The following is a 24,028-nucleotide window of genomic DNA, read 5'->3' as shown; positions in this document are numbered from 1 at the left end:
TGTTTAAGCCCAGAGTCTTGTGGGGGCCTTGAATAATGATTTCTATATGCAAAATAGATACAAAATAATTTGGGGACTTAACTAGTAACTTGGGTAATCAGGAAAAAGGCTCTTAGAGACAGTAGCACTTGAGCTGAGACTTGAAGGCAACTAGAATTTCTAAGCTCTGAAGGTAAGGAAGGACAGAACTGCAGCCATGGGGAGCAATCCAGCCTGTGCAAAGGTATGGTGACAAAATATGCAATGTATGGAAAAGCAAATAGGCCAGTACAGCTAGAGAATAAAGTGTGGGATGAGGAGCAATATGTAACCAATCTGAAGAGTTAGGTTAGAGTCAGATTATGAAGGGTTTTTTTAATCACTTGGGATAACCAGTTTTATCTTACAGGCAATAGGGAATTACTGAAGCTTATCAGTTTGGCAGTTATGTGAAAAGACAGAAGGGGGAAGGAGACACCGATTAGAAGGTCATTGAAGTAGCCCAAGGAAGAGGTAATGAGGAGTTAAACTTTGGCTTGTGATGTAAATGGAAAGAAATGGATATGAGAGATATTGAGGAAGTAGAATTGATAAGACTTGATAAATGATTATAAATGTGAGGATGAGAGTAGAGAATACTCCTAGATGGGGGGCCTAGATGACTGGACAAATGGTTGTATTTTTGAGAGAAGTAGGGAAGTTAGGAGAAGAGTGTATATGGGAAAAGATAATGAATTCTACATTGGCCATGTTTAGTTTAAGATGCCTAAGGAGCTCCCCAGTGGAGACATCTAGTAGGCAGTTGGACATGTGAAACTGAAGACCAGGAAAAAGGTAAGGCTGAATAGGGATATTTGAGAGTCATCTGCATTGAGATGACAGCTGAAATGATGGAAGCTGACTGAGAAAACTACAGAGACAGTTGGAGCCTTAGGGTACACCTTGACACGGATGGTGGGGAAGAACTAGGATATAAATGACAATCCTGCAAAAAAGACTGAGGAACAAAGTCATGAAATTCCAGGGAACAAAGGAAAGGGCAGTTAGCAGGGCCAAATGCAGCAAAAAAGTTCAAGGACAATGTATAAGAAAAGGTCACAGGATTAATAATTAAGAGATCACTGCAAACATTGTAGGGAGTAGTTTGAGTTGAGGGTCTTGGATGGAAGGCAGAATTCAAGATATTGAGAAATGAGTGGAAAGTGAGAAAGAAGGACAATGAGTAAACCAGCTTTTTCTAGGTATTTGGCTGTAAAAGGGAGAACACATATAAGACAATGTAGCAGGGAGATGGTAAGGTCAAGTGAAGGCTTTTTTTTTAAGGATGGGAGATATCTCAGAATGTTTTCAGGTAGCTGAGGAATCAGGGGATGAAAAGAGGTTGAAAACTGGGGAGAAGTAGAAGAGACTGAAGGGGCAAACTCCAAGAAAAGATGGGAGGTTGCAGAATCAAAGGTCCAAGTAGAATAGTTGGCCTGAGTAAGGAAAAAGGTCACCACATCTTCTGAGAATGGGGAATGAAATTGAGTTGAAGTGTGGCAATGAGGAGAAATAGGAGCTCACAATGAATGACCTCAATTTTTTCAGTTAAAATTTTTTCAATAAAGTATGAGAGGAAGTTCTCTGAGAGGAACATGGGATGATATAATGTTTTCTTTTTAAAAAAAAAAAAGAAGAGAAGGTTTGGAACAGCCACTGTGAGGAGTATCTGATAGACAGAAAGAAGAGATATAAAAAGTAAGAAAATCGAATAACATATTTGGTAAAATGACTTTCTATTTAATAAATAGAATAAATTCTTAAGGAAAAGATAGATGTTCTTGATAACATTAAAGTAAAACATTTCTGTAGGGAAAATATTTATAGCAAATATTAGGGATTAAAAACTTGATATCTAAAAATGCAGATATAGGAGAATGGTTAAACATTTAAACAGGCAATTCCCAGTTTTTGCTGGATAAATAGTCAGGGAATGTGAATAGACAATTTATAAAACAGGAAACAGAAAATATTAGTAATTTCTTGAAAAAAGTTAAGCTTCACTAATAATGAAAGGAATGCAATTTTTTTGGGGGGGTGAGGCAATTGGGGTTAAGTGACTTGCCCAGGGTCACACAGCTAGTAAGTGTCAAGAGTCTGAGGTCAGATTTGAACTCAGGTACTCCTGACTCCAGGGCAGGTGCTCTATCCACTGCACCACCTAGCTGCCCCCGCAAATTATTTTTAAAATAACAACTCTGAGGTACCACCTCACATCCATCAAATTGGCAAAAATGATTAAAGGTAATGAAATTCAATAATGGCCAAGATATGAAGAAACAGGTACATGCTTTCATTGCTAGTAGAATTACAAACTATTAGAATTTTGGGGGGAAATCAGTCTAGTACTACACAGCAAAATTTACAAAAATAATCACATTTTGAATCCATTAATTTCTAGAGGGAAATAGGTATTATGGTAGAGTGCTGAACTTAGAGTCAAGAAGACCTGCATTCAAATTCTACCTCAAATACTTAATAGCTGGGTGACCCTGAGCACTTAAATGCAGTCTGTCTTAGTTTCCTCACCTTTAAAAAGGGCATAATAACAGCACCTACCTCTCAGGATTGTTGTGAGGATAAAATGAAATAATATTTGTAAAATGTTTGTTTACATTAATGTATTATATAAATGCTTATTATCATAATCATCAACATCATTATTAACTTTGGGAGGTAGGTGGAAATATACCTTGAAAATGTTATCAAACAGAAAAAAGAGCTATCAGTTTAAAGACTTCTATAGCATCATCATTTATAATTGCAAAATATTTAAAAGCAATCTAAGGCGACAGCTAGGTGGCGCAGTGGGTAAAGCACTGGCTCTGCATTCAGGAGGACCTGAGTTCAAATCCAGCCTCAGACACTTGACACTTACTAGCTGTATGACCCTGCCCAAGTCACTTAACCGTCATTGCCCAGCAAAAACAAACAAACAAACAAAAGCAATCCAAATGCCTGACCATAATGTAATGGTTAAACAAATTGTAGTATACTTGATAAAATTCTTTGATTTAATTAAAATAGATAAATATAAGGAGTATAAAAAAATCTAGAAAGACTTTTATAAAATACAATCCAAAAGGGGGAAAAAGGCAGAACCAGAATCAATCAATCGACAAGCATTTACTTCTTAAGTGTCTCCTATATGTTAGGCAATGGGGTTATAGTGGCAAAAAAAAAAAAGAAAAGGAAAGGAAAGAAAAAGAAATAATCCCTTCTTTTGTAGAGTTTATATTCTAGTGGGGAAACAACCTTGACACATATATAAATACAAAATATAAACAAAGTGATTTCAAGAGAATGGGAGGCTCTAACCATGATAGGGATCAGGAAAGACCTAACTTAAGAGAAGGTACTTGAATTAGGTTTTTTGTTTTTGTTTTTTTTCTGGGGCATTGAGGGTTAAGTGACTTGCCCAGGGTCACACAGCTAATAAGTGTCAAGTGTCTGAGGCCGGATTTGAACTCAGGTCCTCCTGAATCCAAGGCTGGTGCTTTATCCACTTCACCACCTAACTGCCCTTTGAATTGAGTTTTGAAGGAAATTAGGGATCTTAAAGGTGGAAGTGAAGAAGGAATGTATTGTAAGCATGGTGATAGCTTGTGCAAAGGAAAAAAGATAAGAGATGGAATGTTGTTCAGGAAGAACAGGAAGTAGGACAGTTTGACTAGAGTCTGGAGTGCCAGAGAGTATTGTGAAATAAACCTCAAAAAGTAGGCTAAAGACCACTTTTATTATGAAGGGCTTCAATTTAAAAGAATTTTATGTTTCATTCTCAAGGTAATGGGAAGCCATTGCAACCTCAGATTTATATTGTGACCATATAAATGTAAATGAGAATAAGTGAAAAAGAAACTGATGGAGACTGAAGAGAGAGTGACTGGAAAATTATGACATTTTACATATTTAAATTTATTTAAATGTAAATAGATGCAAAGTAAATTTATTTATTTGTATTGGTAGTTAATATTCAGTTAACAATATAGCATTAAAAAAAGATAAACTTAAAGAACATTTTTATGTCAGGAAGAAGCTTGGGGTTGTTAAAATGTTGCAATTTCTTAATTGCACTGCAACTTGTTCTCCATCTACCATTCAATTCTGGGCCCAACTCAGAGTCAAGCTGCAGCGCTTGTCCCAGACCTGATATACTGATTTAGTGAGCATGTCTGTAGTTCCAACGGACTATTACAGTCTGGACAGTCAGTCAGCATTTTTCATCCATTTAGTTTTTTCCTCTAGGGATTGTTTGGTTGATCTCTTTGTATAATCATGGGTATCACTGAGGAGGCCTTATAAAGTTCTCATGTTGGATGCAATCAGTACGTCAATGACAAAGATTATCTGGAATACTTTACAATCTGGGGAGAATTCTTCTTCCATTTCGATCCCATATAGAACATCATCCACAAAAGAGAAAAACCTCTCTGGCAAGAATAAGATTTCATTTATCATACTTTGAAAAACTTTAATAATAACCAGAGTACCATTGACTACATTTTGCTGGGTCAAATACTTTTTTTGGAATCAAATAAATACAGTATGATCTTACGTTCTCTTTAACCCTTAGTCAACTGTTTGATTTCAAAGATGTGGACATTGTGGAAGAAAATCATTTGTGAAAGCCCGAGTGTTCCTTTTATGTTTTTTCATGAAGCATACTCTTGATATTGTGTGTGCATGTCATTCTCATAAAGGTCTATGAGAAATATAAGCAAATAAGTTTGTCTTCTTTGTTGTCTTTTTCAGTGGTATTATTACAGTGGTTTTTGCCCGTATTTTGGTATCTTCCTTTTCCTGAACTAAGCGATTCCAATCTTGTGTTATCTCCAGTATGAATATCATCAATGTATACTTCAGCTGCCCTGTCAATTCATTAGGAGTCATTTCTACTTCTGATAAGGATCTAGAACCAAGGTATTGGGGACTAAATATGGTGGTTCCATTTGTACTGCAAATGAAAATGGGAAAGGGAAAAAGGTAGAGAGCACTAAAGGAAACTGGCAGGAAGACAACAAATGGGTTATACTTTTGCAAGAAATGGTGATAGTCAAGATTCATATCTTTGTCTTTTTGCTTTTCCATTTTTTTTTTTTGGCATTGATAGCTTCTTTGATTTTGTCAGATTGAAACAACTGCAATTGTAGTCTCTTGTTTTAGCAAAAGTGGTATACCAAAGAATAATGATCTAATACAAATATACCCTTACTTTTGGAGAAGGAAATGACAAACCACTTGAGTATCTTTGCCAAGCCAAGAAAACCCCAAATGGGATCATGAAGAGTCAAACACAATTGAAATGACTAACAACAGACCCCTACTTTACAAAATAGCTGTGCTCCTGAAAAGTTGAGTGTAAACTGAACTTTTGTAAAACTAATATTATTTTAAAATATATCAACCAAGTATAATCTGAAAGGAACCTGGTAGTGAAGTCTTTGGCATAGCAAAGAATTATCTTGTAAAGCAAACTATTACTAATTTATCTGTTAAATAAGCCTAATTTAAACAACTAATATTCGTTTTTCTTTAAGTGGGGCTGTAGCTAAGTGTCTTGTGGATTTATGAAAGAGAACCATTTTTACCATAGTTTATAGTAAGATAAATATGAATTGCAACATGTTACAAAATTAAATTTGTTATATTTTATTCAATTTTAATTATGAAAAATATAGCACATGCAATATAAAATCCTAGTGAAACTCATCACTTGATAAAAGCATGCAATTCTAAAATGAAAATAATGTATTTTTGTTTCTTCTGTTTCCCATCCAACCCCAGAACAAGAGAAAATGAAATCATTGTCAGTTCAAACCTTATATAGCACTGGCATGTCATATGCTCATCAATGTATTACTTCTCAAGTTGGTGTTATTTATAGTTTGAATTTTACTTATTCCACCCTTCAACAGAAGTATGGTTAGTATACCTTTCCAAAGCAGGTAGACCAAATTCCCATGATGGCAAGGGGAGAAAGCAGTGAGCCTTCTGACTTGTTGCTCCCTACCCAACACTGGAAAAGTACAAGCAACTCCATAGACAACTGTACAAATACTCAGTTGCCATCTGGGATCGTCTGACCCTGAACAAAGATGTCAACTAGGTTTGGATTTCATCACACAAATTATGTAGACTGAAAACAGTCACCCTATTAATGAGCTAATGCATAATATTTGTGATTAGATCTAGAGACACTAATGTATTATCCTTCCACAGAGAAAGACAAAAGATTTTTTAAAATCTAATAGCAAAGCACATTATCTAATTTAAAATTCATAATAGAAGCATGAAATCTCCATCTCCCAATGGAATATTTATAACCTCCAAAAGCACAACTACTTTCTCACAAAACTGTCTTTAAAACAGTGGATTCTTTAATAAAAATATAACCTGGATATTAATGAGCTTAAAAAACCTCCTATCTTTAATAAAATAAATATCATTAGAAAACTAATGGTTATATTTTATTGAAATAATATACTTAATAAGATAATTATTTCCTGTCAAAATCATTACTTGTGTTTAACTGGGTTCATTTCCTTTATTTAGACTTGGAAAAATAATATTTATTTTCATTTTATGGACTGGGAAGCAGGAACAGAGTGAATATGTCATAAAGCAAAGCAGTAAGAGAAGCAGCATTAAAACCCAAGATGCATGTGCCCAATCCAGTTACTGAAGCCAGGTTCACTCTTAAGTTTAAGGCATATCAAACTCCCTAAAATTGCTAACCAGCATTTGATTGGATTCTCTCTCTCCTTGATTCTGATACGAATACAAAAAAGCATGGGGCATTAGGTTTGCACATTGTCCCTTTCCACAGAAGGCAACCTCCTACTATAGAGCATGTCTGTCAAACTTGTTTTGTTCCCATATATACTTTTTTTTTAATTTTTTTTTTTTAGTGAGGCAATTGGGGTTAAGTGACTTGCCCAGGGTCACACAGCTAGTAAGCCATATATACTTAATAAATACCGTTCTATGCTAATGGAGAGGTGAGAAGTTGTGGGCTAGGTTAAAATGTGTTTTAATTCCAGCTTTTATTGTACTCATAGTAAAATGCATCTCATCACACAGACTTTTTCATTACCATTTTTGTTTTTCTTTAGAGGAAAAATACCTCCCGGTAGGGGCCTGAATTTTAAACATTGACTTTGAAGTGAGATCTTCAGGGGGTAGAGATAAATATGCAGAAAAGGTACCGGATTCAGGAGATTTTGCATATGGGGGAAAGAGGGAAGGATGGGAAAACAGACTCACCGGCAGAAGCTGATGCTGCATAAAGGTCAAAGGGCGCAGTTTCAGGGGCCCGCTCCCCAAACCAAGGAGAAGTGAAAGCAATACCAGTTTCTGAGGTCACCTTCAGGGACAGGTAAACTATAAGGGGCTGGGGGTGGGGTAGGGTGTCTTCGATACCACTGACAAACCCTGTCAAGGGAGAGGAAAGAAATCAGGGGAAGGAAGGGAAAGGAAGGCCCACCCACGTCTAAGATACGGAATGAGGGAATCCCCCCAGCCTCAAATCCTCCCACCCCTCTTCCTACCCGTGTGATCTTAGGAAAATCACAGAGACCTTCTAGGGTCTCAGTTTCCTCAACTGTAAAATGAAGGGGCTAGACTAGGTGGTCCCTGAGGTCCCTTTTGGATCCAGATCTAGGGTGCTCGGGCACCTCGTAACCCGCCCCCACTGCCCCCACCCCCGGAGCCGGACACCTTCGTTCTCCCCACCCTCCCCACCTTCTCTAGCCGCTCTCGCTCTTAACAGCATCGGTCTCTATGGCGACCTGAAACCCTGGATTCCATTGGCCTGTTCAATATGAGGGCCGGGCCAATAGGGTGGGACAGCCTTTTCCTGCCGTCCAATGGAAGCTGGCGCGGAGCAGGTCGGGGGACGGCGGCGTGCTGACGTTCCCGGGAGCCCTGGGCTGGCTGGCTGGCTGGCTGTCTGACTGACTGACTGGGGCGGTGGGGGCCGCTCCGCGGAGCTCGGCAGCACCCAGGCACCGGGGCTGACTCCGTGCTGTCGCCGAGGAAGGTGGCATCATGGGCACCGGGTAGAGGGGGAAGTTGGCCGCCGCCGCCGCCGCCTCCCGGGGGTGGGGTGGGAGAAGTGTTCCAGGGGAGGGGGCGGGCGGGCGGGAGGGGGTTCTGCGGGGGGGGGGGGTCGAGGGAGGGGGAGGGAAGCTCTTTTGGCCCTGGCACTTTTTTTTTGGGTGCCGCAGCCGCGACCCCTCCGCGCGGATGTCCCCGATTCCTGGAGCGACGGCAGCCGCTTCCTAACCTGCAAAGTAAGTGTGCGGCAGGCGGGGAGGGCGCCGAACCATACCCCCCAACCCCCACTCCCCCTGGCCCTTCACTTCCCGGCTCTTCTTACTGTTCCCCCCGCACACCTCCCAAATCTCCTGATCGGGAAGAGGGTGGGGGAGGGTGTGGGAAGGGGAGCCTCCCGTTACTACCACCCCCACCCACCTACTCCTCTCCTTTCCTGCCCCGCCTCGTGTTCCTGCCAGCACTCGCCTTCTCCCCTCCCCCCCCCCCCCCCCCCGCGGCACTGAAGTTTCAACCTCCATTTGCATTTCCCTGGATTTTTTTTTCCTTCCCTTTCTACTTACCTCTCTCCCCTCCACGGTTCTGTGTAGTCTCCTGAATTTTCCTAGTCTGTGGCTTTCAGCTTCTGTCCTTCCCCACCAAATCCCCCCCCCGCCGCCCCCCCCAAAGCCCCGACTAATCCTTCCTGGCAAATCTGCCCTTGCTCCTTCCCCTCTCCCATCCCTTCTGGCTTTCTGCCCCGCACTTTGACTTCTCCCCCTTCCCCATTCCCTCTTTCATTCTGCCCTCACCTTCGTTTTTCTTCCCCCTTCCCCCAACCCTTCTTTCCCATTAAAACCTCTTGCTCTTATTTGCCCTAAATTCTCCATCTCCTACAAGCCCTTTTAAGCCCCTATACTCCCCCCTCACTCCTGTCTCCCACCAGTCTTAACTGAATCCCGTAGAAGTGGCAGGATCTTCCCCTTTGCTTTGCGCCTTCCCTCTCTTTGGCTACCTCTTCTCTGCCCCCCACCCTAATTCCAGCGTGGAAGTCTGTCCAGCACCCTTCACCCCTTCTTGGCCATCTTCCTCACACCCTTATTCTCTCCGTGTGTGTTGCATTAGCCTCTCTTTCCCTTCTGGTCCTCGCCCCTGCATGCACTCTTCTACCGGTCTCCCCTGTCCCCTGCACCTCTTCTCTCCCCCAACCGCCTAGTCCCCTAACGTGTTACACTCAGGAGTTGAAATAACGTTTCCCCGGCCGTTGGGCGGCTGTTTCGGCCAAGCTTTTTGCCACTCTCGCCGCCTTTGCCCGGGCGGGGAAGGGGATTTGTCTCGGATTTAGCTGCGTGTTGGTGGAGTGCGACAAGCAGCCGAGTGCGGGCACCGGAGCCGTGGCCGTGGCCGCTCGGGGCCGATGAATAGGCAGGTGTGTGTGTGTGTGCCTGGAGGAGACGCGCGCTGTTTGTTCCTCGGGCGGTAGATTGTGGAGGAATGTGAGGAATGCTTTGGGGGCAGAGTACGCACACCCTGCTGCCGCTCCCTGCTCCGCGCTCTCCATTAGCCAGAGGTCACTGGAGCATCTTCTGGGGAGCTGGGGAAGCTCTCGCTTCTCTCCGCCTCCTTCCCTCTCTCCTTGCGGCAGAGCGGGCATTGGGGAAGTGTGACAAGCAGATCTGCCTGCCGTCAGCCTGGCTGGCAGTATTCATGCTTAGGCTCGATTTTGCGGCATTTTCCTCCAGGAGGATGAATTTGGGGGAGGGGGAAAAGACTCCCACTTAACAAGGTCATCATTCGTCGAATCTTCTCTTCTCAAGTTTGGCTTGCAGTGTTTCATGAGTGTCAGATTTTTCGTGTGCCACAAGGGTTCTCAGAGAAGCTGCAGAAACAGGGACCATAAGGTGGATGTTTTTAGGATGATGGTGTTGCAACCAACATGTTTAGCCGTTTTTAAAATGTCTGTTAGTGCTTGTGAAGGGAGACATAATTTAAGGAAGATTTGTGAATCTCAGATGTTATAAGAATTGTAATCTTTTGGTCATGCTGCTCTGCTTTAGAATCCCATAGAATGCATAATGAATAGAAACAGAGAGGCAGTGTTTGACCAGTGATGGGACAGATAGAACTGTGTGGTACAGTTAAATTAGGGGCTTGTCAATTACCATTTGAAATAGCAGAGAAATACAATGAGACACAACAATCACAAGCATCTCTATTCCAAGATTTACGTTTATTAAGAAAGGTCGTGCTTTTGGTTTTGTAATTATACTAGTCCTTTTCCGAGGAGGGGAAAAGGAAAAGAGAATAACTTTTAAGCATGATGGCTCAATTGAATAAAATGAAAAATTATTGGTGTGTATTTTTCGAGTTAAAAGCTGAATTTTTTCTTAATATGAAGGAAGCAAGTTGGAGAATAACCCATATGTGTGTATGCCGTGTGTGTGTGTGTGTGTGTGTGTGTGTGTGTGTGTGTGTGTGTGTGTAGAGGAGCATTTTTTGTTTGTTTGTTTGCAATATTTTACATTCCCTTCCAGTTGGCTGCTGATTTTTCTCTTTGGTGACACTTCTAGTTACAAGGTCACAGATTATTTTGGTACAAGTATGTTAAACAAAATTTGTAGAAGCCTTCCTTTCTGGTGTTGTAGAGAAACCTTAATGGAAGCCAGCAAAATTATTGTCTGTAGGAAAATAACCAAAAGTTAGAGTGATTCTGTATGTTGCATTGAGACCCACTGTGTGTGCTTTATATGGGACACATTTTACTTTTGAGAATGTTTTCTCTGAGCTCCTCTATAATTGAAAATTTTGGACCAGACTCAGAAAAATGATAAATTTATCTGCCAAATCAAGATTTCCTGTGATCGCTTGGCTTGGATTAAGAGCCATGAAGAGAAGTATAGCATGAGAGCCTTTATATGCAAACTGGACCAGGCAAAGTAGAAAACAAAAACTTAGGAAATTGCACCTGATTGTTAAAGCTTTTTTATAGGTATGGTTGGAATCAATAAACATTCTAAATTAAGGGTCTACTTGAAAACTAAAATTGTAAAAGACATAGGTTTTTGTAATTGTAGCAGCAAACTTTTTATTATGCAACATTGTTAGAACCTATGGCAGTACAAGTTAAAAGTATATTCTTGTTTGATTTGAAATTCAGACTAGAGGGTAAAAAACAGATTATTTCTCTGCTGCATAAGGAAATTAAAATAACTATATACATATTGTATACAGGTTTGGGGTAGATAGTTTTAACTGCTTGAGAGACCTTTCAGTTAACAATCATGCATTCTAAAGTTTTTATTCCATTCTTTTTGATTCACAAGAGCAGGGGTTCTTCACCTTTTTTTGTGTGACTGTGTCATGGACTTCTTTGGCAATCTGTTGAAAGCCTATTCTCAGAATAATGTTTTTAAATGCATAAAAGAAACATGTATAGGATTACATAGGAAAACAATTAAATTGCTATAAAGATTAATTTTGTTTTCCCATCCAAGTTCTGGGACCAACTGAAATCTGTCTATGGTATGCTCCTGTTCTGCAATCTTGGATTCTGCAGTCCTGGAGAAGGTGCTGTGACCTTATGGCCAGAGATGATAGAAAATGATATAACTTGTAATTTAATTCAAAATACAAATTGTTTTTTCACTGTTATAAGATAGAGAGTATGTATACATTGTGGTTTTGTAGGTCACAATACAAAAATCCAAATTGCAGAAACTGCCCTATAATTCCCAAACTTTCATATATTCCTTTAAAAAGGTGATAAAGATGTTGGTGCTACTTTTGTATTTTAAGAGAAATTTTAAGCAATCATACTATAGTAAATATAGCATTAGTACTTGCATTTCATCTGGAATATGCCAGTCGATTGATTGACAAAATATTAATTTATTTTGGGAATTTTATAAAATCTAGGATATGTATTTACAATTTGCAAATAATATCTCTGTTCCTCAGCTTGCTTATTTCTAATGTAGAATTAATACCTAAATTCTTTCCCTTAAAGATGAATGAAAGGTTTATTCCAGGGTTCTTCCAATGCATAAACTACTCTTGGGAATTGTTAGGCAGTTTTAGAAGTTGCTTTAATTCATTCAGGCTACTACGGTGTATTTACTACTTCAGTGTACTTAATGGTACCCTAGTGGCCTTTCTGCAGGCACTGAAAGGCTACTCATTGGAATACAATTCTAGTGGGCTACATATGTGTACAAAATGAATAATGGTGTGATCTTTAAGCAGCTGTTTTAGGACTAAAGTGAGGTAGCAGCAAAGGAGGAGAGCAAAAACAAAATTTTGAGAATAAGCTGGATTATACAGCTTCATAAAATGTAATATGGTCTTCATTGCTGGAAAAACAACAGCAACAGTAGACAGTTTTCACCGTGATCCTTCCAACTTGAGTTTTTTTCCTTCTTGCACCTTTTGGAACAAAATGGGGTCTCATGAGTTCCCTTGTTTTCTAAAACGAGCATGACATCCTTTTAAGGCTTTATAAAAAGTTTTGCCACTTTTTGGGAAAACGGAGTTTTAAAGCTCTCATTCTACTTTTTTCCTCCTTCCTCCCACCATTTAGATGAATAGGCAGCAAAATCACAGTCTCATATAGCAAACCTTATATTTATTCAACAAGATTTGCTATTTCCAGGGGTGGCTAGTTGGCGCAATGGATAAAGCACCGGCCCGGAATTCAGGAGTACCTGAGTTCAAATCCGGCCTCAGACACTTGACACTTACTAGCTGTGTGACCCTGGGCAAGTAAGTCACTTAACCCCCATTGCCCCGTAAAAAAACAAAACAAAAAAAGATTTACTATTTCCTCTATATTTTGGGGAGAAGAAAAGGTTTGCACTCTGAATGGTCAATTTTTTCATCTTAATAACTGAGCAGGTTATAAAGACCCTTAAAGATTGAAGATATGTGCTACGTACTACCAGCTTCTTTCTGCCTCTCCCAGTAGGGAGGGCACTCAGGAAAGGAGAGAAATGGGATTTTCCCTCTAAAAAGGGAAAAGAAGAAAAGGAAGGGGATGTTGTTTTGATGATTCCTAGGTAGATCTTTCTATGTTGGGAAGTCTATTGGCGTTGTATGATATTCGCATTATTTCTTGAGCTGCCATGAAAGAATGCAACAAAACTGTATATTCACGTGAACTATATTGGCTTAGCAATAATAGGGCTGTAATAAATTTTAATAACAGAAAAGTAGAATCATGCTTAATCTTTTTTTTTTTAAGGCAATGGGGGGTTAAGTGACTTGCCCGTGGTCACACAGCTAGTAAGTGTCAAGTGTCTGAGGCCGGATTTGAACTCAGGTATTCCTGAATCCAGGGCCGGTGCTTTAATCACTGCACCATCTAGCTGCCCGAATCATGCTTAATCTTAAATTGTAAAACTTGGAAGCTTGATATTTGTGATATTTCCAAATCAATTAAACCTAAAAATTTATTTTTGTTTAGTTTTGATGGATAATGATCATATGCATCAGTGATCATTTTGTCTGTAGTCAGTCAACAAGCATTTATTAAGCACCTGCTATGTACCAGGTACTGTGTTAAGCATTTGGGAACTGGATAGGATTAGTAGGCAAAATTACAGCATTAAAGCACGAATGAACAAAAAGACTTTTGCACAGTATAGAAGGGTAAGCCCGTTTTAGGGAGGGGAGCCCACATTAGTAAATTTAAGCAGAATTTTCATTAGATTTTAGCACTTGGTGGAGTTGTCCAGGAGCCTCCAAATTTGTGGGGTATGGCGAGGTTCATCCTGCTGTGAAGTCAGTGACACAAAGGACACAGTCAATATTGCTAAGAGAGGTGATTGCTAGCTTGTGTGTAGGAGAAAAGGACTATATATAAATTGGAGACCCAGTCTAGGTTCTGTAACTAACTAGTGCAGGCTTACATGCAAGTAGTTAGTTTAGACATTGTTAAGACATTTTTCCTTCTCACTTCTCTTCTATATGCACACACCCAGATCCTCAGGTTGCAGGTAACACTTGTGACTTCTTTTCTACTTTGAGGCTTCCCTTGATGTTAATTTGAACTTTTACCTGGATAAAAGTTGGGGGATTTTTTTGTTTGTTTTTTTTTTGCAGGGCAATGAGGGTTAAGTGACTTGCCCAGAGTCACACAGCTGCTAGTAAGTGTCTAAGGCTGGATTTGAACTCAGGTCCTCCTGAATCCAGGGCCAGTGCCATCTAGCTGCCCCCCTGGATAAAAGTATTACATTTGTCTCTCCAAATTTAATTCTATACACTGTGATATGCCCTTCAGCCATTTATCCCCCTGTGAATGACCCTTCAAGCTCAACAGATTTGGAAGAGCAACTGGGTGGGGGGGGGGGTGAGGTTTCCACATACAGACTGCCATAAGGATGATAAAAAGCAAGTATATTGGGGTGTTCAGGGCAATAACACAACACTTCAGGTAATTAAAGGATAATTAATTGTGAGAATGTTAGCTTGCTTTCTAGGAATAGAATCAAAATATGAAATTGCATGGATGGGGTCAGGGTATTTTGAGAAAGAAAATAACCAAAATTCAGATGAACTAAGAGGTTGTTGGTTTCCCCAAGTCATTATCAATAAAGAATATATTCAGGTAACAACACATAAAGGAACTTACCTTTGGAGATGCTTGAAATATGTAGCACTTCAAGTCTTTAAAACTGCATGCAAGGGGGCAGCTAGGTGGTGCAGTGGATAGAGCACTGGCCCTGGATTCAGGAGGACCCAAGTTCAAATCCAGCCTCAGACACTTAACACTTACTAGCTGTGTGACCCTGGGCAAGTCACTTAACCCCAATTGCCTCACCAAAAAAAAAAACAAACCTGCATGCAAGAGTACTTGTTCAATGCCATAAAGAGTAGGAAGTATGAGTAAATATATTAATAAATTTGATAATAACTTTAAAGGGTAGAAAGTAATATTCCCAGTTCAGAGAAGTAGAAATTGAAATAATTATAAAATGTAAATGTATCTTTTATTATAAGTTCAATCTTTTACATTGGAATTTTTCATGATGCCTTTGTAAAATATGGTTGGCTGTCAGTTAAAGAAAAGATTTTAGAAAACTCTTAACATTTTATGGACCATTCAGTTGATAGGTCCACAAATTGATTCCTTTAGGCAATTGTATATTCTTACTAGACCATCCTTAAGTGTAGAATTTTTTTGTGATGTTCTTAAGAATTATGCAAATACCCTGAACTTTAGTAAATTAAAAGAATAGCTTGGAATAGCTTTATTTAAATATTTTTTAACCTATTTATTGTTGCTTTGTCAATCACCCATAAGGGAGAACTTCCTCTGTATACTCATGCATCTATTCTTTCTTTCTTTGTTTTTTTTTGCTGGGCAATGAGGGTTAAGTGACTTGCCCAGGGTCACACAGCTAGTTAAGTGTCAAGTGTCTGGGGCTGGATTTGAACTCAGGGAGTCCTAAATCCAGGGCTGGTGCTTTATCCACTGCCTCACCTAGCTGCCCCTACCTCTTTACTTTTTAAGCCCTTAATACCACTTCTGATTCCATATTTTATATTCTGCTTAGTAAGAAATTTCAATAGTTTGAGAATTTTCAAGGTCAAGCAAGAGGTCTCTGTATTCTTAGATTTTTTTGAATAAAACTATACACACTCTCATAACAGACTTGGATAGGTTTAACCAACATGATATGGTTTTATTTGCATTACTCGCTTCCATTTTAGTCTTTATATTTCCTGACTGAACAATCCTAAGCTATGGTTTTTTGAATCATACCTTACTTTTAGTATATGAAGGTTAATCTACTGGTTCACCATAGGTAGAATATGCACTTTGAATTGTGTTTCTAGTAATAGTGGTGGATATAAAATAGTTTTTAGTCTATTGCTCCTTTGTCCTACATTGGAAGGGGCCTCAGAGGCTACCTAATTCAATGTGTTCCTGAATTACTTTTCAGCATCCAAAAAAGGAAACTGAACTTGCCTAGGGTAGTCCATTCCAGTTTTGTACAGCCCTAATTTGTTAAGACATTTTTCCTTAGCCAAAATCTAGTTCTCTGTAGCTTCTACTCTTTACTCCTATTTTCTGTATTCTGGGCCCAAAAAAGGATAGATCTAGCTCCTTTTCTGCACAGTGCTTTAAAATGTGTCACCTACTTACTTGAGTCTTCTCTTTTCCAAGCTATTTTTTCTTGAACATTTTTGTTTCCTTTCTCTGTACCATTTCCAGTTCCATTGTGTGTATCTTGAGGTTTAACTATGATACATTTCACTTTTAATATAAGAATGAGGTGCAGCTTTCTGTTGAGAAACTGTAGGGGCAAGGTGGAATAGTGGCTAAAATGCTGAGTTTGATGTCAGTAGTAATACAAATTAATAATGGCTAAAATTTATAGAGTGCTTTGTGGTTTGCAAAGTGCTTTACAGTTATTTCATTTTATCCTTACAACAACCCTGGGAGGTAGGTGCTATTATTATCCTCATTTTACAGATGAAGAAACTGAAGTACACAGGTGAGGTGACTTGTTCAGGGTCACACAGCTAGTGATTGTCTCAGGCAGGATTTGAACTTGGGTCTTCCTGACTCCAGGTCCACTGTTCTACCCATTGAACTACCTAGATGCCTACCCTTCTTGGTTGGAATTTTGCCTCTGATTCTAGCCTTGCAAATAACTTTAACTTCTTTCTGCCTTAGGCAAGTCCTTAGGACTTAAGTATACTTAGTCAGAGTGATGACCACCTAGGTCCTGGGGAAGGAGGCCACCATAATGGCAAAATTGTAGATCCTTTGCATAATAATATCCATCTTCCTTCAAACTTTAAAAAAAATTTTTTTTAATCCAGAAGATTTTAGGAGCTGGTCTCTGACTCCAGAAGTTTAAAACTTACTTTAGGGAGATAAAGTACATTGATATGAAAAAGTAATAACAAAATGGCCTATTTTTGGTGTTAATGACTGCTCTAGATGTGTAGAAGAGAGGGATTTGGAAATCAGCAATTACTGGGTTTATCATGAAGGTGAGACTTAAGCTGGACCTTAAATGGACAAGCATTATGTGGAAGAAGTGGCTTTGCATTTTTAAAAAGTGTCAGCACTGAAGGCATGTAGCTGGGAAAGCAGATGTCATGCTTATGGAATTGTAAAGAGAGCAGTATACTCAAAGCATCGAGTTAATATTTGGGAATTCAGAGAGAGAAGGTTGGGGTAGGTAGGCAGGTTCAAGGTATTTTGTAAAAGATCTTGATGATCTAGCTGAGGAGTTAGAAGTATTTGAGTGTGGCTTGGGCGATGACTTTAAATTCAACCAAACATTAAAAGAATAATGCACTATTGTTGGTCGAACAATGAATTAGTACAACTATTTTGGAAAGCATTTAGAATTACAAAAATAAAATTGCTAACATCCATACCTAGAGATTCTATTATCAAGCTTATTCCCCAAGAATTTGATAAGAAAAGACCCCACATACACCAAAATATTTGTAGCATCACATCTTGTCATAGCAAAGAATTGGAAACAAAGTAGATGCCAGTCAGTTGGGGAATAGCTTTATAAATTGTGGTACATATATGTAATGGAGTATTACTGTCATGTAATGAATACTGAGAAGCATGGAAAGGTCTGCATGACATGATGTAGAGTAAGTAGAGTGAGCAGAACCAAGAAGACAACATGCACAGTGACCATAGCAATATATAGTTATCTCTTTCACATCATGGGGGTTAGGGACATGGAGTCTGGAAATCAAATCTGCAAAAAAAATTTTGGCTCTCCTCTGGTACCAGGGAAGAAGTCTGACTTTTTTTCTTTTATGCAGTGTTTACAGTACCATATGGGGCAGCTAGGTGGCACAGTGGATACAGCACTGTCCCTGAAGTTGGAGGACCTGAATTCAAAACTCTCCTCAGATGCTTACTAGCTGTGTGATCTTGGGCAGGTCACTTAACCTCAATTGCATTAAACATCTGGGGCCATCTCTAGTCATTGTGATTTTGTGTGTGTGTGTGTGTGTGTGTGTGTGAGAGAGAGAGAGAGACACACACATATCTTGCCACTGGACCTAGATGGCTCTGGAGGAGAGAGTGAGTTTGGTGACTTTGTACTGCCTTTCCTCACTTAAATCCAATTAACTGCAAGTCATGACCAATGTCTTGGTCCTCTTTGAGAATGAAGGACAAACAGCAACAACAACAGTACCTTATTGTAAAATTGAGTTAATCATTTCTGAAGTTCCAAACTTTTTCAATGTTGTCTGCTAGCCATCAAGTGTCATCTGCGGCTTCTACAAAACTTCCCAAATTTCCATTTAGAGAAATTTCTTATTCGCAATATATCAAAACCTCCATGGGGAAATTTGTGATGTGGAAGGGATTACTGTAAATGGAAAGTACAAGCATGGCTCTAAAGAAGAGATATGAGAAAACATTCATTAGCTGAAGTAGGAGTTTAGCAAGTGTTACACATTGAACATAAATTTGTTTGTTTTTTGATGTTTTGATGAAACACATCAAATTATTTCTGATAATCGATTTCTCATTTTTCTTTTTTGTCTATAAAATATGATTTGTATTTATATTGGCTCTCTGGGAGGTAGAGGAGGAAGGATACTAGGGGAAACTATGGTGATATAAAAATATATCAACAAAACCTTTTTTTAAAAAAGACAGTGCAAAAAAAAAAGACTGCGCTGAGGATTTTTTTTTTTTAATGACAGTCCCTGATCTCAAGAAGTTTACATTTTAATGGAGGAACGCAAAGTGTACACAGTAATACAAAGTAAATTGAGAAGGGAGAAAGTACTAACATTTAGAAAAGGGAGTAAGGAAAGGCTTCGTTGAGAAAGTGGCACTTGAACTGAGATTTGTCGGGATAGAATTCTGAGAGGGAGGATGAGAAGAGAGTAAATTCAAGTCTTAGAGGATGGCTCATATAATTAGTGAGCATTAATTGCCTACTATGTGTCAGGTACTATGAATATACTTTCCTTCAGGGGAGTGGTTTCATTTTTGACTTAAAGGTGAGGGTAACAACCTGTACAAAGATAGAGATTTGGAAAAATCAGATGTCATGTGTGAGAAACATTAAGTAGACCATTTTAATTTGAGTATAAAGGGCATGAAAGGGAGATTTGTGTAATGAGCCTAAGGAAGTGTATTGGAGCCCTATTGTGAAGGATTTTAAATAACCATCAAAGGAGTTTGTATTTTATTACAGAGTCAAGAAGTAGCCATTAGAACTTTTTGAGTAGGGAACTGTGCTTGCCTTTTAGATCACTGTAGCTGCTATGGGAAGGATAGATTGGAGAGGATTAGGGAATGAGGTAGGGGCAGCAATTAGGGTTCTGTTGCATTAGTCTATGTGAAAGATGATGGGGGCTGAATGAGGGTGATTGTGGTATGACTTTAAGATGTTTTGGAGTGGAATGGACAAAACTTGGAAGATAATTGGAGATGAGGGGTAAGAGAGCTAGAAGTCAAGGGTGACTTGCACAGAGGTGGGATGTGGAGTAGCAAGGTCAGGAAACAGTAAGTTGTACATTTAGTTTGGACATAGATTTCATAATCAATACTCAATAAAAATTTAAGTACCTTCTGTGTGTCCAGCATTGTGCAAGGACCGAGGGTACAAATACAAAAAAGAAAGATCCCCAAAACCTTACAATCAAATGGAAGAAGACAGCACTGAAAAGAAAGCTAGAGTGGGGGTGGGGGAGTGTGGTACTTGAGGGGAAGGTGGAGAAGCCAAAGAAGTCCAAAATGGGGCAGAAGGAGTGCAGCTGGTTGAGAAGTGAGATATCTTAGGAGATGTCAGTTCTTTTCCTCTTCTTTTAAATGGAGGAGTTTATGGCTCCACTCTCCAGTTAGAGAAGCAGTGGGTACTGATCAGTTGTGAAAGGAATTAGTGTGAAATTAGGCAGGAAAGGTAGGTGGAAGCCAGATAGATTATGGAGGTCCTCAAGTGCTCTTTTAGCCCTCAGACTCTCTGATTGGCTCTATGAAACTTGACTAAATTGTACAGAATTTTAATTTTTTAAGTTTTCAACCTTTGTTTAGATAAGATTTCCAATTTCAAATTTTTCTCCCTCCCCCCTCCTCTAGACAGCAGGTAATCTGATATATAACATTAAACATATTTCTGCTTTAGTCATGTTATACAAGAAGAATCAGAGCAAGAAGGAAAAAACCTCCAAAAAGAAAAACAACAGCACCAAAAACAAGAGAGAGAGTATGGTCCAATCAACATCCATATTCCACAGTTTCTTTCTTTTTTTTTTTCTGGATTTGGAGAGTTTTTTCCATCACGAGTCCTTTGGAACTTTTTTGTACCATTGGATTGGTGAGAAGACTCTAGTCTGTCACAGTTGATCAACACACAATATTGATGATTAAATTGTACAGTATTTTAAACAAATTAGTTCATTTAACTTTAGTTTCCTAAATATCTAAGTGTATTTCAGAGGAGCATAGAATTTTATCCCACTTCCTTCCTCATGTAGGCATCACCTCTGATGTTTAAGTGTTATATATGTATAGCTAACAATGGGTAAATTACCACTTCATAAAGCAGTCTTATTCTACTTTTTCACTGCTGAAATTTAAATCTTCCTTTTGAAGTTGCTAAAACCATACATCCTGCAACTTAAACCCCATTGTTCCTAGTTCTTCCCATTAGTCTTAGTAAGAATCTAAAACCTCTTCCACATGATTACCTTTCAAATATTTGAAGGCTGCTTTCATATGAGCCTGTCTTCTTCCTTCACCATTTCTTGTGAGGTAATTTAGAGAGTTCCCTTATTCTGTTGAACTCTTTCTGAATGTTTGACACTTAAAAATATGACACTCAGAAGTGAACATAGTATTCCATATGAGGTCTGCCCAATGCAAAGTATAGTAGTTATTATTCATTATTTTGGACACTATGCATGAGCTTGCATTAATATTATATTAGCCTTTTTGACAGCCTGTTCATTCTCCTGAGCTTGCAGTCAACTGAAATCCTTAACTTTTTCAATTGAATGGCTTTTGAGCCAGGAATTTCTCATCTTCTATTTGAACAGTTAACTTTTTTTTAAGGGGGAAAAAACCCAAGTTTAGCATTTGTATTTTTCATTTTAAATTTTGTCTTTATACTTTGGGCTCATTTTTTCAACTGTTTTGGTCCAGATTTTACCATTTAACATGATAGCTGTTTTTCCTAGCTTTGTGTTGTAATGATTGGAATGACGCCACCTACTGGAGACTTGCTGTGGAGAGCTCCACCATGAGGAAAAGCCACAATGCCTCTGAGGCATTTTCCTCATGGTGGAGCTCTTTATCTCACTCAGTTGAACTCACCTGTGGCCTAGCACAATCACTGGCTGTCTCAGAACCATGAGATATGGTATGATAACCTTTCCATAACATTTTCAGGTGTCATGAACACATACTGAATTTGGCTTTGATCCAGACACATGGTGGTAAAAAGTGTTACACATTGCATAACTACCTCAACCCTCTATTACAAGTCTAACCATATAAAGGAAGGAATGTAATGGAATTTATTAATTTGATCATTGACAATGCTATGCTAAGGTTTAGTAAAAATACAGCAATTCAAACAGTTAAAGAAGAGAATCCAGCTTTCCAGACCAGAGTCCAGAATCCAGTTTTCCAGACCAGAATCCACTTTCCTCCTGATGACATCTTACCACTTCAAGAAGACAAGAGAACTCAGAGTCTTTATATGAACTGTTTTGCTTTGTTAGTTTTTACTATCTCCTTTCTGTTATAATATACATCATCTGTAACATGTACCCTATGCAGAGGCCCTCCCTTTGCAAGACTAATGTCAAAGCGTCGGTTCATGAGGAAAAAAAAAAAATCGCCCCTCTGGACAAAACTTTCCTCTCTTCCTTTTCTATATTGTTGTTCACATATTATTAGTTAGCATTAGTTATTATATTCTTTTTACTGTTCCGTCAAGGAAACATTTTGTTTCTTGAGGAACAAAAGGGGGGACTGTAATGATTGGAATGACGCCACCTACTGGAGACTTGCTGTGGAGAGCTCCACCATGAGGAAAATGCCTCAGAGGCATTGTGGCTTTTCCTTGGCGTCAGGAAATGACGTTTGCTCATGGGTGCTGTCTATCAAGTCTACCAGCCAATCAACTGGAGGAGCCTCCTATGGTCTGGGAGGAGACAGGAAGGAGGAAAGGGAGCCTGCGCAGAGAGCGCGGGCCTTTTTGGCTTCCGGACTTGATGGTGGTGGCGGCAGAGGACTTCACAGGAAATTTGAGGAAAGATAGGAATGCCAGGCTGTTAGAATTCTGTTCTCAATCTTTTTCTTTCTATTTTCCAATAAACCCTTAAAAACCTAAACTCGTTTTATCAGTGATTTTTAGTCAGTTTCCCCAAAACTGGGGGAACACATTAGAATCCACATTTAGGATCTTAAATTACACAGTGTCATCTGTGGATTTTTAAAAATGTCTTTTACAAATTCATCTAAGATACTAATAACATTTTCAGGACTAGGAATTTTTGGAAAATTAGAGGCTATTAAGAATCAGCAAGAGCCTTAGAGGAAGATCTGTGTTGTTCCATTCTCCGACACATACTGCCTGTGTAAGCCCTCAGTAAGTTAATGAAATTTTAAATGCTCCAGTGAGTACTCTTAAGACTTTGTTATAGAAACGATACTGATCTGTGTTGATAAAGGGAGGTTCTACACCAGGAGTGCCCTGTACTTGTGAAATCACAGGTCTAGACCCCCTCCAAAAATCTTCTTAGACCCTTTGCAAATTTGTTGCCTAATGCCTTTATTGCTGTAAACTTTTTTCTGTTGTTCCCTGAAATGATGAAATGATGTTAAGACTAGGTACATTTCAAGTGTTTAGCTATGTAAATTCAGAATATATTCATACTAAAACAATTACAGTTAGTAAATTTCAAAACTTATTTTTGTACTTTACCATTCTTATGTAAATTATAAATCTTTTGGTCCATAATTTTGGTAGTCTTTTATTTTTTTAAATGACCAGTATAATCAAATTTTTTAAAGCATTGTTTTCAAAAATGAGTTTTCTTTTTAAAAAAACATTTAACGACAATCAAGTAGGATTTTGGTGAGACAGATTTTTTAAAATAGGCATTTGTGGTGATTGGCATTATTTAACAGGCTAAAATGATTTGACTTTGCCATCTATTGTTAGCATTATAATTTTAACTCATTTTATTTTTTGCCAAAGCCTAATCATTCACTTCAAATTAATTTTTGAAATTCAGGTTTATTCTGTTATAATGAAGACTTTCATCAGGTATTTGGGGTTTTTTTTGTTTTGTTTTAGTGAGGCAACTGGGGTTAAGTGACTTGCCCAGGGTCACACAGCTAGTAAGTGTTAAGTGTCTGAGACCGGATTTGAACTCAGGTACTCCTGACTCCAGGGCCAGTACTCTATCCACTGCGGTATAATGTTTTTAATCTTCTATTTTATTATCTAGTTAATATATTTTAACTAATTACTTTCCTTTTGTTGACTTTCTTTAGAGAAGTAATTAAGATAATGAATAATTATTAATGATGGATTTTCCAAATATTTAATTTTGGATATGTGTTGAGTGATATAAATTATAACAAATTCCATGATATAACAGATTGTGTGGATCAGAGTTTTGGAATTTTTTTTCCATCAATGCCTAATTAATCAACAAGCATTTATTAAGCACCTAGTATGTACTAAATACTGTTCTAAGTATTGAAGACACATAGCTCAATACACAAGGAAACAATATATACACACGTAAATACATATTATATTTAAAGTAGTTTGCCAAGTAAGTGGGAAGGAGGACAGGGCACTAGTATGTAGGGGATCAGGAAAGGCTTCACATAGAAGATGATTTTTGAGCTGAACTTTAAAGGAGTCCAGGAATTCTAAGAAGTTGAATTGAGGAGGAATGCATTTTGGGCACGGGTGAGAACATGCAGGAAGGCATGGAGATAAGTTAGAATATA

At 38.7% G+C, this 24,028-nt stretch overlaps 2 protein-coding genes across 7 annotated transcripts in view; one reads left to right on the top strand and one right to left on the bottom strand.

Moving 5' to 3' along the window:
- CCDC148 (coiled-coil domain containing 148) overlaps positions 1-7,680 on the bottom strand; it is a 306,036-nt gene extending 298,356 nt beyond the window's left edge. Inside the window, exon 1 of the mRNA XM_043991473.1 lies at positions 7,282-7,680. The gene's annotated coding sequence lies outside the window, so the exon portion shown is untranslated. The remainder of the gene's footprint in view (positions 1-7,281) is intronic.
- A 509-nt stretch (positions 7,681-8,189) lies between these two features.
- Positions 8,190-24,028, top strand: part of PKP4 (plakophilin 4) — a 247,843-nt gene continuing 232,004 nt past the window's right edge. For all 6 annotated transcript variants that reach the window (XR_006355508.1, XM_043991466.1, XM_043991465.1 and 3 more), the window contains exon 1: positions 8,190-8,309. The gene's annotated coding sequence lies outside the window, so the exon portion shown is untranslated. The remainder of the gene's footprint in view (positions 8,310-24,028) is intronic.

This window comes from Dromiciops gliroides, chromosome 3 (assembly GCF_019393635.1).
Source record: "Dromiciops gliroides isolate mDroGli1 chromosome 3, mDroGli1.pri, whole genome shotgun sequence".
In the NCBI taxonomy this organism is placed as follows: domain Eukaryota; kingdom Metazoa; phylum Chordata; class Mammalia; order Microbiotheria; family Microbiotheriidae; genus Dromiciops; species Dromiciops gliroides.
This window is presented reverse-complemented; position numbering and strand designations above follow the sequence as displayed.